The following is a 15,453-nucleotide window of genomic DNA, read 5'->3' as shown; positions in this document are numbered from 1 at the left end:
ATGGCAAGCTCAGAGGAGCACATCTTTCATTATGAGAAAAGAGTCTTAACCTTGACCAACACGCTGCTGCTCTGTTGGTTTGCTTGTCTTCACGTCAGTTGCTCCAAACCTCAAATATTTTGTTTTCATGCTCTCTGAAAGCTAACACAAAATACTACAAAACAAAGTATTTCTTATTTAATAGATGCGCACAAGCTTTCTCCTATTTTCTCAGATCTCTCTCTCTTACGCAATTTAGAACAGAAAACGTCTGGTATAAGTTCATGATTGCATTATTAATGTACAAAGGCGAACATCTGAAGTTAAAACATTCTGCTAATGGGTGCTATATAGCACATTAAGTCAGGCTAAGGGTGCTACGGAATAAAGATCTGCGGTATGAGATATTCTGAGATTACTAATTTAAGCACAATGGTTATTTTGGTCAATGTTTATCGACTGTTAATAGAATACCCATCCGAGAGCTGACTGAAGGTAGAGAAAGTGTGGGTATTTTGAAGCTGTGTTCTGTACCAAAATGAAATAACCTGTTGTTACATTAACACCGTCTTTGTTTGTTTTTCCAAAACAAGTCCTCTAGTCATTTCTAATACCTTTGTAGAAAAAATTCAAAATGTAATACACTAGCCTCTGAACAAGGCAGTAAGAATTTCTTGGGTCTTTGAATGCTGCAAGTCAAATGGTAGCTCTGAAGGTGAAGGGAGTCTGTGGGCTGATGTTGGGTATACAAGGAAGAGTATCAACTGTTTGTGCATTACGACCTTTTTCCCGCTTTCTCTCTAAATCAACAAAATTGAACATATTTTACAAAGGAGAAAGAGCTACCTCCTAGTTTCAAAAGGGATGAATAAGCTGATGTATTTCAAGGACTCGATAGGCAGCAGTATCGCCCTGAATACTTTGCATTACAGTTTCCATTTTACTTGTCACAAAAGGAGAAGATATTAGCTTAGCTCAAACTAAATGAAAAAAATTAATGGGATGCTTAGAGAAACCTAATCTTCAATGCTATATTCCTTGGTGATTTACTAGGAAAAAAAAATCACCTCTCAGAAAAAAAAAAAAAAAAAACTATTCCAAGGCAGGGTTGAAACCCCTCTGGGTTTTCTGAACAATTGCAGCGTTCTCCTCGACACCGTGTGCTATTCTCTGCCAAATTTCCCAGGGTGAGGTTTGAAGTGCAGAGCCCGACAGCCCGCAGCACTACTGTGAAGCCAAGCAATTAGTGGAGGGAGGATGGATGTGCACAAAAAGGGATCTTCAGGTTCAGCTCTCACAGTTATTGCCAGCAAATGCGAGGCTCCCCTTTCCATCCCCTGCAGCAAGGCTGTTAGTGGTGAGTGAGAGGAGCTCCAGGGGCTGGGCTGGGTTTGGGAGTCCTTCTTAACGAAGCAAAGCCTTGATTGAGGATCGCCCCTTTCTCTGAGTGCTGCGGGGTGCATGCCACCGGGTTCGTTAGCAGGATGGAGGACTAGAAAACACGTGAAAAGGGAGGAGTAGCCTGGACCCGTGGCCATACCTCCAGGTGACTGACATGGGCTCTTTCCAAACAACAAGATGTTCACTCTGCAGTCCATCTAGTTTTCAAGTGTCTTTTTTTTCCCTATACAATATGGTCTTGCTGAGATACACAGCAAAAGGTGGCATAAGACATGAAGCTGAACAGTAATCCATTTTTCTGGACACCATTCAGTAGTGTGAACAAATGGAGCTCCCAGGAGGTGTCAAGGACCTGTGTCCACAAGTAAAACTACACTACGATGAGCAGGTACACAGCTCCCTGATTTGGGGGTTTGGCTGTAAGGCTGGCTCTGTCTCATCTAGCTCAGGATGCCATCAGATGCCTCTGCGAGCGCACGTCTCCCACCTCTGCTGATAGAAGTAACTCGCATAATTAGCTCAAGATAAATGCCTAACTTCTGGTGAGATGAGATGCGGTTAGTGAAATGAACGCTGCCCTTGGTGTCTAACAAATTTCTGGCGATTTGAATACATTTTATCACTTATTTCACAAGCTTTACAGGCGGCTGAATAACAATTGGTAATTCGTGTACATGAGACTTCTGTGTTTATATTATTTCTGATTAAATTATCCTCAAGCAAGCAAATGTATTGTGGCAAGGTCTAGCCACACATCTCCCAGACACCCTGCCCTGTGTGTGGCTGTGATGACAAGGAGCCATTGCTCCGGGACTATCCTGCAGGCCCACGTTAGGAGCTCCCACCTCTTCCAAAGGGAAGAGGAAAGCTCTGTGGCAGAGACCCACGGACCTGAGACAACTCCAGAACTGCTGGCTGGTGGATCCAACCCGAGGGTGAGCTGAGCTAGCTGACAGATCTTGGTGCTGGCTGCTTATCCACGAGGTGCACCTAGCAGCCGCTTTGCTGGCTTCCCAGCAGTGTTCGCACAGGATCACAGGCAGCCCTCGCACAGAGCTTCTGCACTTGTTCCAACCGCACGCCCCTTCCAAGAGGTGGCAAAACATGGGGCCAGGAGCCTGGATGCTGAACGCTCAGCCTGACTGCTGCCCCCAAGCACAAGTCCAACACAGGGCAAGCCTTAGGTAATCCAAAAGCCCTCCTGAATTCTGACCACACAATTGCTGTGACACCCAGCCACCAGAAGTACCAAACTTCGATCTGTTAAGTGCAAAAGCTGCTTATTTCTCAAAGGTCTTTGCAAGAGCTGTGCCCACCCTCCACCCTAGTCAGGTTTGCAGCTGCTGTGAAATGCCTGAGCCTGCTCACAGACCCTCGCTGGGATACTCACTGGCAGTTTGTAAGCACCTGGCTCGGTGGAGGAGAGCTCTCCCAGCAGCAGGATGATCATGCGGCTAGTATCCGCTCACGTAAAATCACTTTCTAGAGACGGCTTCAGCTGGATCAGCTTTGGTTTTCATTTTGGATTTGCAAGCTGCAAAGTAAACTGGGCCCAGTTTGGTGTTGGATTTAGCGCTGATGGAGAAAATCTTCCCTGGCTACTAGAGAGGACTCTCAAAAACACTAAGAATGAAAGGGAAAAAAAACTTAAGATCAAAAGCACAAGGAAAAAAGAAAAACAGCAATCTACAGCCAGCTCTTTAGACCGCAATATTCAAGAGCTCCGGAACAGCTCAGGCCAACCCTGGTCACCCTGGGACCCTGGAGAATTTGGGACTCTTTCTCTGAGATGCCCTTTGAAGGATGCACTGTCTGGGAGCTAGTCCTGACAGTCCATGATTGCAGACAGAGCACTCCTGAGCAGACGAGCTAATCTGTCACAGTAGGGACATGTTTACGAGCAGCTGACAGCCGGCTCTGGGCGGTGATTGATACTGATTTGAATTGTTATGCAAATATACTTCTGCTAGTCTCTTTGCTACAAATTCTCCCAGGTTGCGATAGTGGCCAATTGCAATGCTTTGAAGGCTAGGCTGTTCTTTTTCTCTAGGATTTATTTATTTTTTTCATAAGGAACAGGTGAGCTCGACTCTGTGGCCTCAAAACATTCTCAAATAGAGCAAATAGCGTGACAAACCCTGAGGATGGATGTTTATCAGTGCCAAGCAACAGAAATGTGTCTCTTACTTCCTCGTTTCTTGCCTTGCACATTCCTTTGCAAGTATTTGTCACCCTCTGTTGATAGATACAATTTTCAAAGGTATCAGAGCAACTCAAAGGACCTCATCTCCACCTTCAAAGAGAAATTGGGGTTTCTTAAAGACATGGGCTTGCTGCAAAGTGGAACATCAACAAAAAAAACATTGATCAAAGCCAGATACGAATCCCTGAAGGCTCATCCTGGGGCAGAGCTGAGAGAAGGGCGATCTAAAGGAGGAGAGAGACGGGGATCAGCTCGTGCCTGGAGATCAGCGAGCAGGCTGTGGTGGCTCAGACTGTCCGTGTAACTCAGGGGAGAGTACCTGAACAGTACCAAAATGTTATGTTTTGGTGTCCTTGCCAGGCACCTGACCACACGCAGGGTGCACCTCCCCAGGATTGTTTCGGAGTAGACAAACCCATTTGGATTGGGACTTAAGAGCTCTGTTCACATTCAGGAGGAGCTTTTAAATTTAAACCTTACTTTTGAATTAGTTCATTAAAATCTAAAGGTTCTGTTTTCTATTCTAATTCAAAAGTAAGGTTTAAATTAAAAAGCTTTGTACCATTCATGCAAACGCACTCAAGCTATCAAGCTGGCTGGTGCCCTGCAGAGATACACCAGTGGTAAGAAGTCACAGCACAGAAGAACACCAGAGAAACCCCAAACCTGGCACTACCTTGACCTGCTGATTTCATTAAGCCAAGCCTGATCACGAGCTGCAGTTCTGAAGTTTTGCTGAGCCCGAGCAACAAGGGAGTCAGTGTCCTTGTAGCTATGGCAAGGAGAAAGGGCTCTGAACCACGGAGCGGTTTGACTCCTGGGCAGCTATGGCTGGGGACACCCAGAGACTCTCCAAAGGACCCACAGTGCCTTATGTTGGCGCTGGAAGATGCTGCTCATAAGTCTCTTCTTAAACCTCGTTATTCTCTGGTGACCCCACACCCTACAGCTTACTCACAGGCCTTCCACAAAACACGACCCGATCGCAGCTCTCTGTTGCCCTCATTCGCAAACTCACTCTCATATTTCTAGCAATTGAGGGTGGCCTCGACCAAACAGAACAGTGCTAGCAGCAAATCTCGCAGCTTGCTGACAAGCAAAGCCCTTGGAGCAGAGCCGCAGTGGTCTCCCCATGGCTGTGGCTGCTCAAGCCCCCAAATGCCCACCTGCTGCTCCCCAGGGCTCGAGCCTCCCCAGCACGTCGGCCCCATGGAGCCCCACGGGACCTGCTGCTTTCCCTGCTCCTTCCCTTCAGCCTCCTGGAACCCCTGCCACCATGTGCGAGCTCCCTTGGGCTGGAGCTGCTGGGAAATGCCACGGCAGGCCTTCGTGCTCAGGGGGCGTTAAGGAGAACCGCCGGCACCCACCGCATCTGTCCTCTGCCCACAGTTGCCATTGATCTGCTGCTGCCCCCGCTCTTTAATCAGACACCTTGTAAGGGTGGAAAGGTACATTTACAGCCACTCTCTTTCTCCTCCCAGACAATCAATGGTTATTAAGTGCATCTTTCAGGTGGGTAGACAAGGAAAGAGACAGAGATTCACATTGCTCATCAACCCGAAGAAACTTCATTTTCTATTAGGCCTGATAAACAAGCTGGAAAAAAAAAAAAAAAAAGATCCGCCACCCGCTCAGACCTGACAGGCATAACCAAGGAGCTCCATCTGCATACAACGCGCAGAGGTGGGCTCAGAAGTGCTTATACATACGCTGCTCGTGCTGGGGACAGGCAGCACACTGCGGCCGAGCATCTCTGTCCCCGCTGCCCTCCCAGGCAGGGACCTGTGCGCAGCGCCTCTGCTCGCCCCAGGGCGCGGGGAGCACTGCCTGCACAGAAATAATGCCGGGGAACCCTCCGTGGTAACGATGTGTGGGAGGCTGACGGGCTGTTGAAAGCTTTGGGAAAGGTATTCCAGGCTGAACCCCTCTGCACCTAGGAGAGAGAGGGGTCCCAGTGCTTCAGGAAACAGCCAGGGCTGCTGCACGGCCGTCCGTGGCGGGGCGAGGAGCTGGGGCCCCGGTGCCAGGCGGAGGCCAACCAGAGGGAAAGCAAGCGCAGGGACAAGAACAGAGGCTACCGATCTGAGGTTGTCACGAGATAAATCACGGCGCCGAGCTCACGAGAAAACATTTCCCTTTCACATCCGTACCACAGCTCCCACGGAACAAGTGCAGTTCGTCAGCGCGGCTCCTGATTCACTACCCCCATCCAGGGGAGCATGAAACAAATACGAGCGTCTTCTTAATAGGAAATTTCAAACGCTCCATTACATGCCCAGTTATTCATATATTTCTCCTGTCTTTTGACTCACAGGCAAGCCTTCAGGTCTGGAAGACAATTTTCAGAAACATCTACAACGTCCCTTAATCACCGCAGTGATAAAGCACACCTCACAGCATGGGGAGTGCCGGCTGAACACAGAGAGGTGTCACAAAAAGGCACTGCATCAGCCATGCCGTCTGCTTCCATCCCAGAGAGGGGCGTGACATGAGGATACTGCAAACAAGGAACGTCGAGGATTTGGTGGAGTAAGAGGAGATGCCCCACGGCACACTTGTCAAAACCAAAACGGCCCCAGTGAAGGCACCTCGGTGAGCGCACGGCCCGAGAGCAGTGTCTGCACTGAGGGCTCTGCCACAACAAGGAGAAGAAAATCCTGCTAACACTGCGAGTGCCTGGAGGGGCAGGGCAGAGGCATCAGCAGCAAGCAGCAGGAAATCCAGCCACTGCCCTGCCCGAATATCTGCAGCGACCTGTGACTGGCAAATCCCACCCTCGGTCTCTCCCAGCACTGTATATGTGGGCTAATTCCCAAGTGCTGGTTTTGCAATTCAGTTTTCAGTACAGAAAAAAAGACACTAAACATTGTTAGAAAATTCATCATTTATACTAGTTTCAGTTAGGTGTAATGAAGACGCAAGACCTTTCAGTTCAATTCAATCAGGCCCATTCACAAGCCACCTTATGATCCATTAGTTCAATCCCTCCAAATTTGATTGCAGTGTGTTTTGATTCAAATCAATTGTTTTCAGCTCTTCTCCATTGATTTCCATGGACTCACATTATTCTACCGAGGCTCCAGTTACAGGTGGGGATGTGAACCAAGGCGGTGTGTCACCATGAGCGGCGAGCAGGAGGCGTCTGCGGGGCCGTCACCCGGACGGGGCACGAAGGGCGATCCCAGCAGATGGGTCCCAGCAGAGCAGGGGGGACACCAACTTCAGCTTCAGGATCTCCTCCAAACCGCCTTCGCTACCCCGTGTCTCCATGGCCACGGCTTCGGGGGCAGCTCGGAGACCAGAGCCGCACGCCAGGACACAGAAAGCCTCGTCCCTGAACAATCTGCAGTCTACCCAGACGTGGCCAAGGGTGAAAGGGAAGAGACACACGCTGGAGTCTCCAGGTGTTCATATGGATAACCAGAACTAAAGCACAACTCTCTGTACTCCCAGTGCGCTGCCGTGCCTGGGAAGTAGCTGATGCTTAGCCTAGGAGCTGTGCCAAAAGCAGGGAGAACCTCTAAAAGGTCCGAGCTGGGGACAGCCCTGCTGGGGAGGCAGAGAGAACTGCAGGAGGCTTGAGAAGATGGGGAGTTTGTCTCCTGGTGAACCCCACGTCTGGATGGACAAGCAGCACACAGGCTGATGGCTTATACCGGTGAAGGGCCTCAGCTCCCAGGAGGAGACCTCTCAAAGAAGACGGGCTCGCTCCTCTCCTTCTGACACTTCCTAGAGTCTGATCGACAGGGCACATTTCCTTCGGCAAACCTCTCGAGCTGGCCTAACTCATGCAGAACTGACATCTATCCTAGCAGGATGAGGGAGCGCGAGGCTCCTTGAGCTTTGTCACAAAATCAGGGCAGCGAAACAAAGGCAAAGAGAATCTCTCAGACCGGTGGAGGGGTTGCTGTCAAAAACCCAGTACGGCATTTCTACCAGGAAGCAAATCAGAAATGTTAGCTTAGGCCTGGAGGATGTTGGATGCAAATCTCAGGCTGAAGCAGAAGATAAATTATCCTGCCACCTTCGTCGGAGAGGAAGACGTTGACATTGAAGACATTTGGGATGTCCAGGACTTTTCAGGGTAGATGCAGGTCCCCGAGCCAGCAAGCAGCGCCCACGCCAGGGTATGGCACTGTACCTCCAGGAAGGGTATGTCCAGCTTACACCACCAGAATGCCTCTCTGGAAGCCTTGAGGCTTGCAATCATCTCCGAAAGCATGCTGCAAGCACTGCAGGATGCGCTCTGCTCTGCTCTGCTCTGCTCAGGGGTACCTGGGCTTCTGAGAGATGATTCACGGCATGTGACGGGGGGAAAAAGAACCGGGAGAGGAGGAAAATCTGACTAGCGTGTTGCTTAATGGAGTGAGAATGAATTGGACAGCACTCCCGCTAACGTGTCGGGATTATGCTTAGCAGTGTGAATGACCTTGTTGAAGCTAAAAAACGAATAAATTCACGGCTACGCATGCAAGACCATCCTGGATGCTCAACGCAAACCCTCAGTGCTACTGCTCTGCTGCTGCCTCCGATGATACGGGTGCGATTCTCACCTGCTCCCGTCTGATTTACAGCCCCGATGCTGCAGAGGAAGGGAGCCCCTCGAGGAGGGCACCGCGAAGTTTGGGCAACTGCTTCTCCTTCCAGCACAGAGCGCACGCTGCGCTCCAGGGCTGCCCTTGCAAGAAAGCATCACACACAACAGCGTGGAGTTACGGGATTGCATAGGCACTAAATTAAGCCTGGGAGCATGTGCTAATGGGCCTGACTCCTAAACAGCTCATTTGGCTTCAGCTTCATGTTTGCCCATCAATCTCACGAGTGTTTCATTACCAAAAACTGCAGCGAGGCAGCTTATGGAGGTACCTGCAAAAAATCACTGTGCACCCTTGGAGCTTCACACGTGCCAACAGGCTGCGTCCCATGCGGTCCCACGACTGCACAGACAGAATTAGTCAGTAATTCGGTCAGTGTGTAATTACAGCACGTAACTGCCCCCGTGCACTTAGATTTTTCATGGTGGCTTTTTAAAAAACGTCTCTTTTAATAAGAGGAAAAGACAAACACATAAAACTGCTGAAATACAAGGTTTACTCTCGTTTTTGAGCATGGATTTTTGCTCAACTCTGCAAATTTTTAAATTCTTTCTGTCAAAGAGTCAGCAACTGAACTATAAGTAAGTCTACCTGTAGCAGCATTAGAAACTAGAAGCACGGAAGAAAGCTTACAAAGGCTGTGAAAGGAGGAGGATCACCACATAAATCCCAGTCATGGCAGTCGGTAAGAGGCCAAGTGAACTGAAAAATCAAGCTGAGCTGGTGCGTGTGGGCTCGCTCGGGTTCACACCCCCATGGGCTGTGCCTACTTGTGCTCCCCGCTGCTGAAAGCCTTCCTGGCTCCGTGCTGGACATCTCCCGGGCGCAGCAGTGCGAGATGAGAGCTGGTGAGGCTGCACCTAGGAAGGAGCACACGCGCTGCTGTTACCACAGTTATTCACACAACTTCGGTGTCCCAGGGGGAGAAAAGCACCTTTACGTGTAAATCAGCAACAGCAGCACCTAAGGCACAGGAGGGCAATAAAATCAGGGAGGGCAGGGGACGGCTGAGGCTTTTTCTCCTTCCACTGATCTCCCAGTAAGGATGGAGATTTTTCCCCGTGCTGCTCTGTCTCGGAGGGAGGGAAGGGCTCCCTGCTGCGTGGCAGCACAAAATCCTCTTATCAGGGAGAGGAGGCTGCTGCCTCCCGTCCCTTGCCTGGAGGAGCTCACGCTGCCTCTCCTGCAGTGCATCCAAATGCTGAGGCTTTTCAGGGAACGGTTCGGCTTAAACAGGATTGATTTATGCCCCCTATACGGTGTTCTCCAGCGCGTCTGTATGCTCTGAGTGCGGTTATATACATACTCCCTAACAAGTGCTCCGACGCACTACTTAGACCGGTGTTATTTAAAAACGACTTTTCAATGACCTATAACATGCCTGCCTCTGCTTTTGTACAACACGCAGCCAGTAACAGATTTGTCAGCGAAATTGCCTTGCTATCAAAATAATAAAACCCACCTCGCAAGGTGACATTTAGGTGGAATTCAATTCACTTCTTTGTGTTTTTCTTTCTTTTTGTTTTATGTATGATATCTCTTTCCCTTTGATTCTCATTTTAAGGTCAGCAGAGCGGAGGAAGTAAGTTGTTATTAAAAGGAAAAGCTTTATTTGATTTAGAGTAGACTCCGGGCTGTTAAGGAAGATTTCTGACAGGGTGACATCAGATCATTCACTTCTTAAGGTGCAGCCCAAATGTATATATTTAAAGGCACAAGGCCAACGTGTTTCACTCCAGATCTCCCTGCTCCAGGAGCACTCAGACCGCGGCACAACAGCCCCGAATTCCCGGGAGCGTTTTGCTGTGACTCACCACTTCTCTGAGCACAACAGCATCAAGCAACAGTTAGCAATTAATTATAGATGCACTCGAGTCCAGACATGAGCTCACACTGTTGGCTCTGCAAACAAAGCTAATTAATAAATAACGATGATGACGATGAATAAAGATGGGAATAAACAAAGGGTCTCTGCTTGGCAGGAAGCATCGATGGATGCTGCGGGCTCCCAACAGGCGACTTGTGCCGAACGCCCCTCGCAGCACAGGGCTCCATCACTTTCTAACCACCCTGCAGCTCTAGCATTACATACAGGTGTCAGGCAGGATTTAGGTGGAAATTTCTCAGCTAGGACATGAGAGAAGACTATGACTGAGGATCCTGGCATCGACAGTCCGTAAAAACCGGGCACCTGGGTCAGTACCTGCTACGGCGACGACCCAGAAACGTACTGACACAAAGCGAAGGCGGCAGCTCGGGCCACGAGCCCCCATATTCCACCCCAAGAAAGATGAGCAGCAGTAAATGGGCTGAGGACACTGAAAAGAGCTCCTGAGACTCCCGGAGCAATTGATTTGGGGCCATACCACGTTACCCACCAGTAAAAAAGAATCAGAGGCTGATGCTGTTTATTCCTTTCCAGCCTGCCTCCAGCCCTCTGCCTCCAAACCCTTGTTATATTTGTCCTAACGGAAGTATCGATTTGACCAGAAATGATTGATGAGCTAAAACGCTGAGCTTAACTGACTCCTTCTTTCCTTCAAAAGAGACCTTTCAGCAAGAACCCCAATTAAGGGACACTTCTCACAAGGACAAAACCATGTTAACACTCATTTCGTTTTTCTTATTCATAAAGATAACCACGGAGGGGAAAGATGCTTCCCCCTTAAAGGCTGGACAACACTGAGCGCATCCCTCGCGCAGACCGCTGGCTTTGTGTTCGGCTGGAAATTTGTTATCTGGGGATACAGGCCTGCAAAACCAACGGAATATGAAAGACCAGGCTTTCTGCTGAAAATCACGGGATTCAGGTAGTGGAAAACCCACCAGGAGAGAAGCTTGCAGCCAATTGAAACGACTGCAGTTTCCTCATTTTTAATGTTTTTCACCATCACTACTGTTGTCAGTCATTGTTAAGCATTAAATTGCATAAAATACAAACTCTTGGAAACAAACATCGGTGCTTATCAGCCTATGTCAAAAGTCAATTTTTTTCTTTACAGCAATTTCGCCTGGAAATGACTTGTGGAGAGATGCGCTCCGCGCACAGCCCGGGGCTGCAGGCAGCACCTGGCCCCGCCACACTCCTCCTCCCTCCCCGGGGAGGTGCCCAAAGGGCTGACCTGACACCTTCTGCTGCTCCACTGGAGGTGGGAAGATCATTTTGGCAGCCTAGGGGCAAGGCTCCGGGTGCCAAGGCTGTCGGGATCTGACCAGAGGCATAAGTGATCCAAGTCCTGTGGCCTTGCAAAGAGCGGTACACAGAATTAGCCCGCACGCGGAGCCCTCTTGCAAAACTTTAGGGAGGATGTTACAGTGCTTAAAGAGAAAAGCATCCCTCAGAGCACAGAGTCCTGGTCTGAACTTCACTTTCAAAGTTTGAGGATAGGTCGTATGGGAAATCTGAACGATTAAATTAGCATCTACACTAATAGGCGTAGTAAAAGGAGAAATCCTAGGGAATTTATACTGTTAATAAAATCCTCTGAGTGTGTTCCTGAGAAACAGTTTGAGAATTACTGTAATAAACAACTACCATTTGTTGATAGACTGCATCTGTATCCGAGGGGACAGAGAAGTAGTAGAGATGTGTAGAGTTGCCTGGTGTCTACATAATTAAAACGAGCATCGCTTTATGATATCAACACCCAACGGCTCCAATGCAGGGACTGTGGGTAGCCTGCAAAACGCTGGGTTTCAGCTATCAGTGCCATCAGGATGAATCAGAACAGTTTCCATTACAAGCCCAGAGCTTGAGGTTGCCTCTCCCATCTCACCTCTCCCCCATGTCGCTCTGCTCCGCGGCGAGCAGTGCCGGGAAGTCTGCACAAAACTTTGCCTGTTGGCTCCGACAACGATGGAGGTCAAGTTTTTCCAAAGTGGAAGAAAAGGCATTAACTTTGAAATATGGCATCATTGTGTGAAGCTGACCTTTATTTAAGCTCCAGAAAAGGCAGTCGTAAATGCAGTGAGGTTTGAAACCCCCAATCACTCTGGGAACGCTGCACACATTTGTGCTGACAGCACCTTAACTGACTGCTGGAAATTCCCCGAAATGCTCCAAGATAGCTACCAGACACAAGCACGGCCACTCTTTGGATGTCATTTTGGAGATCTCAAGGAAACCTCCCCCTTCCTTTCTTCTCATCCCAGAGCACACAGCAAGGATGATCAGAGACTCCAGAGCAGCTCGCGATCCCTTTGGCCCCCTCTGCACCTCCCTGACTTCTCATTTCTTCTGTGACTTCTACACCTGCGTCACCTCCCCCGAGGTCCTCGTTCCTCAGCTTCCATGGTACAGACGGAGACACACAGGGGCTAAATGTCTCACTCGGGGTCACAGCGACTGTGAGACATTCAGCTTATTGGCCTTGAGCCCACAAAATAGAGATGGCCCAGAAGAGAAGGTTCACGTTCTGGCTACGCCGAGAGCTGCATCCAGCTATCAAATCACCGAAGGGCTGTGACAGAAAACGCGCCGCGCCTGGTTCACCTCCGGCCTGCTCACAGCAGCAAAGCAGCCTGCTTCTCCATCTGCCCGACAGCACTGCTGCTGTAACGAGGACAAAGGACAGCTGGCCAGCTTGTAAGCACACACAGTATTAGCCCCATTTCACAGCTGAGCAAACTGAGGTCACTCAATCTGGTTAACAGCAAAGGTTAACTGAAGTCCAGTGACCGCAGACCTGAGCTGCAAACCTTGTGTGTGATATTCTGTAAGTACCCAATGGCTCTCCTTCTGATTATGTGGATATGCAACAACAGACTCTCCAAAAACTGATGAATATAACATGAATATTTGTTTTCTGGGGTACTTGTGCCTTCCTGCCTTCTGAGTCCAGCCACCACATAGCCATGCATCCCTCCCGTAGGACCTGCAGGGTCACGCGTGGGGCCATGCACAGACCGTGTCTCCAAGAGCATGAACAACCCATGCACAGGTCGACAGTCTCCTTGCAATGACCGTCTGCTTGGTCTTGGCTGAGCTCTTTGACATTTGTGGCAGAATAACCAAACCGGGGCATTTTCACGCTGAAGAAACTGGGGGAGTGTGAAGAGCAGTAGGTGGGTGGGTTAGCCCTTTATGGCTGCTGAATACCCCCAAAACACAGCAAGAAAAAAGCCCTCACAGCAGAACTTTTTGCCCGGAGGGTTTGGGATGATAAATGGTTTTATTGATCCAGCCTTGGTTCCTTGATCTGACGTTTTCTTTCTATGCGACCTTGGGAAAACCACTTGCTGCCTGATACTCAGCGATCACAGCATCAGAGGATGCTGTGGGCTGGAAGAGACCTCAAAGCCCGCCTGGTTCCTACCCCTGACATGGGCAGCGACACCTCCCACCAGCCCAGGCTGCCCAAGGCCCATCCAGCCTGGCCTTCTCCTCTCCAGGCCGAATGCCTTGGCCTTGTTGAGCTGCGGGAGGTCCGCGTGGGCCTGCCTCCCAGGCCTGTCCAGCTCCCCGTGTCGGGCATCCCTTCCCTCCACATTTACAGTTTACAGAGATGTAAACTCTTTAAAGTGTTACTTTAGACAAGGGGGAAGAGTCCCAGAAGTGCCTAACACGTTAATTTTAAAATTCTCCTGAGTGCTGAGTGACACTTTCAGAAAAACGAAATGCTTTTGATCATCTGAAACCCCACCACATCTCCTGGATCCCAGCTTTCCTGTCTGGGAAACAACAGGAACCTCTCCTCCTTGAGCAGAACCCAAGGTGGTGACCAGGGGCCAGGATGACCTCTTGGAATTGCCTGATATTAATAAAACTGTCCCCGAATTGTGAGGACCCCGCATTACCCCCACAGTGTCCCCGCCCCGGTGGGTACGGAGGGCTCGCACAGGACTAAGGTAATGTTTGCAGGAGCACGTTTGCACTTTCTCACCCACCACGGGACAAGATAGTATAGCACACGTGCTTTGCCAGCAGAGGTTGTGCCGTCTGTTATGCCAAAGTCATAACTCACTGCCAATAACCTTAATTAAAAATATTAATGCTGGAAAAGTGTGTCTGAAAAGTCCGCTGTTCCATTCCCCTTTCCATACAATCGCTCTGTAATTGCAATAATTTCTGTATCTTGGGGAGGATCACTCCCCAGGGCCTGCCTTCCCGTGCCTCCAAGTGCAAAACCCTTCATTATTTTACAGGCTCACTCTGCCACCAAGGTGTTACCACTTAATTAGAGAGAAGGAGAATATATATTAGGCAGAATCCATTATGGACTGGGAACAAGGCCATGCATACAGGCTGCTGCTGAACCGCTCAGCGAGCAGCTTTCTGCGTGCCGGGGCTGACTGGGAGGGGAGGAGAAGATGTACATCCACCTTACCGGCAGCCCCTGGCTTGGCAGGGAGGAGATGGAGCGGGACATTTCCCAGCAGCAAGATCTCTCCTCCTCCTCCTCCAAGATACCCTGCAGCAGCAAGGAGCGTGAGAAGAAGCAAAGAGTAGAAAATCGTTCTCCAAAATGCAGAGGCTTGGGGAAACCAGGAGGAAGAATGCTCCTGCCCCCCAGAGACAGCAGCCTGAGCTGTTCTGCACTGGACTGACTCCAGAGAAGGAACATGGATGTAAAGCAAGAGGAAGAGAGAGGAGCCTGACGGGCATCACGGGTTTAGCTTTTCACACGTGTAAAAAACCCAGAGGCATTAGCAGTGACCTTATTGGCAGTGTAGGACAGAACCTCAACTGGGATAAACCAGGGTGTTTCACAACCTTAGGTCTCCCTGAAAATCAACCCAAAAAACTCTGAGTATCGGTGCCACAACCATAACCCAAACCCATCTGTCCCTATGTACGCCTCTTCCCCTCTGCAACGTGGGCATCTACCACTTGGGCAACGCTGCGGCAGAGAGCTTTTTTATGTAGAAAGATTAGGGAATGTTAAACCATGGGCACATTGAAGGAGAAAGAGCAAACTAACCAGGGACTGACTTAATTTCAGGCGTTGGGATCCAGCAAGAGGCGAGGCTGGGTTGTGAGCTCCAGTGAGGGTCAGTGCTGCATGGAGGAGCAGGGGGACAGGGTATATTAAGGGATGGCTGTGTCAGGGAGCCCCATATCCCACCTGGGCCATCCCACACCACGGGGACATGGGGCCAGCGCAGTGCTGGCATGGCACACCCCCACCTCCAGTGCCTCTGGGCACCTACATTGCGGTGTGGGGCTCCCCAAGCATCACTTCTCGTTGTGTGGCTTTTAAACCCACCCACCTCCAATCCATCCTTGCTCAGCATCTCTGGCTTTCGGTGTACGTCAGGCAGAACATCTCCCATGGC

General features: G+C 49.9%; 1 long non-coding RNA gene across 5 annotated transcripts in view; it reads right to left on the bottom strand.

The window, feature by feature from the left end:
- LOC308199770 overlaps positions 1 to 15,453 on the bottom strand; it is a 143,609-nt gene that overhangs the window by 75,048 nt on the left and 53,108 nt on the right. The gene's annotated exons all lie outside the window — the stretch shown is intronic.

This window comes from Anser brachyrhynchus (assembly GCF_964034855.1).
Source record: "Anser brachyrhynchus genome assembly, chromosome: 9".
Lineage (NCBI taxonomy): Eukaryota > Metazoa > Chordata > Aves > Anseriformes > Anatidae > Anser > Anser brachyrhynchus.
The sequence above is the reverse complement of the archived record's forward strand: the minus strand, read 5'-3'. Positions and strand labels throughout refer to the sequence as shown.